The sequence below is a fragment of the Pteropus vampyrus genome, unplaced genomic scaffold, assembly GCF_000151845.1.
Source record: "Pteropus vampyrus isolate Shadow unplaced genomic scaffold, Pvam_2.0 Scaffold295, whole genome shotgun sequence".
Taxonomy (NCBI): domain Eukaryota; kingdom Metazoa; phylum Chordata; class Mammalia; order Chiroptera; family Pteropodidae; genus Pteropus; species Pteropus vampyrus.
The window spans coordinates 48,593-53,394 of record NW_011889076.1 but is presented as its reverse complement, the minus strand read 5'-3'; positions in this window follow the sequence as shown (position 1 = coordinate 53,394).

Here is a 4,802-nt window from a genome sequence, read left to right as displayed (position 1 = left end):
ATCACAAGAAAAGATTCGCGTTTCTATTAGTCTTGTCCCTTGGAAGGAGTGATTTTGTGCACGTCCCTGAAAATCGAACACAATCACTTTTTTTTTCATTAGTAGATTTAGAAACATAAGTAATATGACATGAAAATACGTTCAAAAGAAAGGTAAATCATCCCAGAACATAGTATGTGTTCACGACATAAATTGCATCATGAAAATCCGGAATCGATTCAAATCTCATCACACAAATACGTGTGTCCATGCACACACAAGCGTGTGCTTTTCTGCACACACACACACACACACACACACACACACACACACACGTATATGTGACGTAAAGGGAAAGGACACTGGAACTCGAGATAGTAGTTCAAAGCAAGACGACACTTGAGGTTTCCGATCTTTAAATAATAATTGCATTGTACGTTTAAGAAAAAACAGACTTCCAGTCATGCCTCCATCCAGGCCGTGTGGATGCGTCTGCAGAAATCACGAAGTCACGACTTTCTTTCAAGATTGGTAATAATAGCGCTGCTCGCAAAATTAAATTAACTCCATACAAACAATTCTTAATTTTAAACATAAAAACTCCGAGAGGTCTGTTGGGGAGGTGAGTTCCCCCCTGAGTGAATTTAAAGAGACAGCTTTCATTCTGAGGAAGTACAGAAGAAATGCCCACGTCACATAGAACCCTGAAATTCTTTAAGGGAACAAAACCGGCAAGAACAAAGAAAAAATACGAAACCGAAATGAACTCCCCTAACTCCCTCTTAACTTCTATCTCGAATATCGACACGCATTTTTAAATCCATAGTTGCACAAGTCTACTGAGCACCTATGCTCTTTCTAAATATTTTATTTCAAATTTCCTTTCATGTTTTCGTAAACATTGTCAACACCATGCGTCCCGTACTGATGGAGAAGCCAGTACCCAGCTTATGCCGCCGGGCTTCAGATGGCAGCTTGGGACAGTGACCTCAGGCGCTTCAGGGCCTGGCTGCTCTGAGCGGTGTGTGGCTGTCCCTCAGCTCTCCTCGTGGTCTGGAGGTGGGAAAGAGGGCACGTGGGCCCCAGGACACGGCTCCCAGTGGGTCTGTATCCCGCCAGGTGGCAGGGACAACACCCTCCCCACCTGGACACTGATTAGAAAACTCCAAATTTGTGTCAATTATTTGCACACTTTTTAAATGAGTAAACCGTAGATTTGGTAACAATACGCTCATGTGGAAAAGTAGGACAGTCACGGACAATGCTACGAGTGAAGAAGGACGCGAGTGACTCGCATCGCGCATCGCGGTGACAACTGTGACATCACTTTTTACGTGCTTTGTTACTATTGTGATAGATTTCTAATAATTAAATAACAAGCACACTTTTTTCTGAGCAGAGTTTTCTTTTTAACACAATTACCTACTCACTAAAAAGCCTCCTGACTTTTGCTGCGTGGTCGAGTTGGGTCTCGCAGGTTCAGGAGACAGTCGCCCCGCGATCTGTGGGAACGAGGATGCTGCACAGGCCCAGCATGATGACGAGTAGGGGTCCCGCGTGCGTGGTGACCGGCGTCCCGCAGGCTAACACGGCTATAGAAATCGTACAGGTTTTTTCCAGCACTGACGACGTGTCAGGCGCCTGGTTAGGCTCGTTGCGTCCGTGGACTCGCTGAATCCTCAGCTTCGGACTGAGGTCCTGATCCAATGTGGAGGGAGACCCTCTTTTGTTGAGCTTATCCACTGAGCACTTATGTCATATTTTCTGTTCTAAAATGTCCCTTGGTTTTTCTGGGCATAATGGGTATTAGGGTATGAGATGCTGGATCTTACTGAAATGTTCTGTTTTGAAGACTTCCTTCCACGCCGATCCAGTGGGAGATCCGGTGACTCCTCCCTACTGCTGGGCATGGGTCTGAGTTCGTGCTCCTGCAGGCCTCTGCTGACGAGTGGGAGGGTGTGTGCCCATCACCCCGGACAGTGGTGAGAAGCCTGACCCTCCCCTGGGCCCCCCGCCCCACCCCCGACACCAGCCCAGGGGAGAGTGGAGGGCTCATTACGGTGGCGGGGAAGCCCGGGCTGTTTTCCGGTGTCTGCTGGAGCAGAGCCATCACCGATTCAAAGCTGTCCGTCCCGCTAGGCCGCCTTTCTGCGGGTCCTTTGGCCGGAGACCACAGGCTCCTCTTGGGGCTGTTCTCCCGTTAGCACGTGTCGCCGACCTTTCGGCTCCATGTCTGGGATCTTTCGAGGCAGAAGGAAAAGCCGGGGACCCCCCACCTGGGCCTCCCCGGCCTCAGACCCCCGGACGGCCTGTCTCCTTCTCGCCACCTTTCGGCGGCCCTCAGGTGTTTCACATGCACTGTCCAGAGTGATGAGCTGCAGGCGTCCGCTCCATCGCCCGGAAGCAGGAAGCTTTGTGCATTTGCTTTTAAAGTCACAGACGGAAAAACAACCTCCATATTTAAAGGAACTAACTCCTTCCCAACAACATGGCATTGCTGTGTCACCGTAGGAGGGGTTAGGCTGAAATCTGCATGGGGTCTGTATCCATCTCCCTATTTACATCCAGATCTGCATCGATGTTCCTATTTACATTCGTAGCCACTCACAGACATGGACATGCGCCTTTGTGTGCCTGCGGGTGTGTAACGAGCATTCGAAGCATCTTCTGCCTTCTTACTAAAGCGCGTGACATCTACTCCGCGTGTACTCACCAAAAAGACGCCTTCATGGTGGCCCCAAGCCTCACGCTTCTGCTCCCATCAGGTTTAACATACTACAAATAGTAACAGCATCTAGGCCGATAAGTTCACGAGAAGAAAACCTGCAATGGTGTCTACTTTCATACAGGAAAAAAATCAAATTGAACATTTTCACTAAGCGGAATTCAAGAAGTGGCCACAGCCACCTTTTGAGGTTCCCACAGCACCTTTGGAGCAAAGAAGGGCCTGGTCTCTCCCCCAGGACACGGAGGCTGGTGAAAGGAACAGAGAGGGAGAGAGAGAGACACGTCTAACGCAGCGACATCCATTTCCATTAGGCGAATAAGTGGCCGCGACCATCCTGATGACACACGTGCTCGATGACGCCGGCCGGCCATGGATCACAGGTGGACCATCTGAAGTTTGGGAGGCGTGTCCCCGCCGCGGCATCTGTGGGATCACCGGTGAATTTAATTTTTCAGTTTTTCTTAATGACGAATCCCCGAGTTCGAAGCAAAAAGGCAAATAACTGCTTATGAGCGCGATGAGAGTCTCTCGGTTTCCGAACACATGTGCTTGTTCCCTGTCACATTTCCTTAACCCCGGAACCTCCACGCCACGTATAAATGAACTTGTCTGGAATTGTTTTCTCCCCCCAAATTGCAGCCTATATTTCTGTAGCACTGATGCAATTATGCCACCTCGATTGCCTTGCAGGAGAGAGCGAAAAAGAACACAAAGCAAAACTTTGTGTATCGGGAAAATAAAGCCCGGAAAATTGCCTGTGACACGCACGAACACAAAGACAGCCAGGCTTCCCCAGAAAGTGGACAGAATAAAAGTAGACAGTTTCTATTAACAATAACAAGACAAAATACAGAGGCCCTTTATCTCTTAAAATGTAAATTTATACAAGGATCCATGCTGCCCTGCTGTAAATATCAAACACCCCTTAAGACCATAGAACAAGAATGAATTGATTTTCCTCCGAGCCACCGCCATCTGCAGGTCCTCATAGCTTGGCATTACATCAATGCTAAATTAAAAATCCTACACTCCAAAACCATACGGGAGATTTGCGAGGTTCAAGCTGTTTATTCTTTAAATTATATGATTGATTTTCTATGTTCATATCTACTCTATCTGAATCATTTTTCAAGTTTATTCAATTGATTTCCTAGTGTTATGTGTTGCTCCCTCAATAACCTTCTTTAGTGCATATCAGCTTTATATCTGTTCTCATTTACATTTATAGGCCGAGAGCAGCTGAAAGTATATTGATTTTCTTCAAGCACTTTGGTATACAATCCCTAGTTATTTGTGATGAATGCTCTTGCTCATTTATGGTATTAAAGTCTCTGAGAGGAAACCTAATTCGATTTGCATTCATTTGGGTCATCTGCCCTTCAGAGATGCACGCCGGTGAGGCTGGCGGCGACGAAAGTCATAATTTAGCGCAGCCGAAGCCGGTAACGGGGTGAGGGGGGCTCCCCGACCTGCGAGCAGCGCACTCGCTTCATCTCACGATTCTTATTAACAGCGTCACACCGGTTAGCACGTCTCCGTCACTGGACTTGTCTTCGATGAGGCGGCTGTGACTCTACCTAGCACACAACGGATGCCCAGGCGTGGGGCGCTCGGGTCACCTACTGTGCGATTCATAAAGAGGTGATCCGGGTAAATCATTGAGAGCCTCAGTGTTACCTTCCTTGGGGGGAGGCGGGATGAGAAAGAGAAAGAACACCCGGCCACTGGCCCAGGGGGCCGAGGGTCCCACGTGGATTGCCGCGTGTTTGCCTGGCTGAACCCGACATGTGAGCCAAGGTCTGAGCGCACACGCGTCTGTCAGCCTCACAAACGCGGCCGGCTGCCCGCGGCCCGGCTCCCATGGACAGTGCTGGCCGCAGGGGATCCCCTGGGGGGCGTCAGGTAGCGTCTCGCAGCGGAATCAGAGGCCGAGGGGCCAGTGGCCTAGCCCTCGCCACACCGGACCAGTCAAGGCGCGCTCTGTGGCCCCGTGAGCAACGGCGGAGGAGCCATCTGCGAACCTTCTAACGGCCGTCGTCCGTCTGTAAGAAAGGGCCGCCGTCACAAAATGCGACGCTAAACCAGCCCGGCGGGG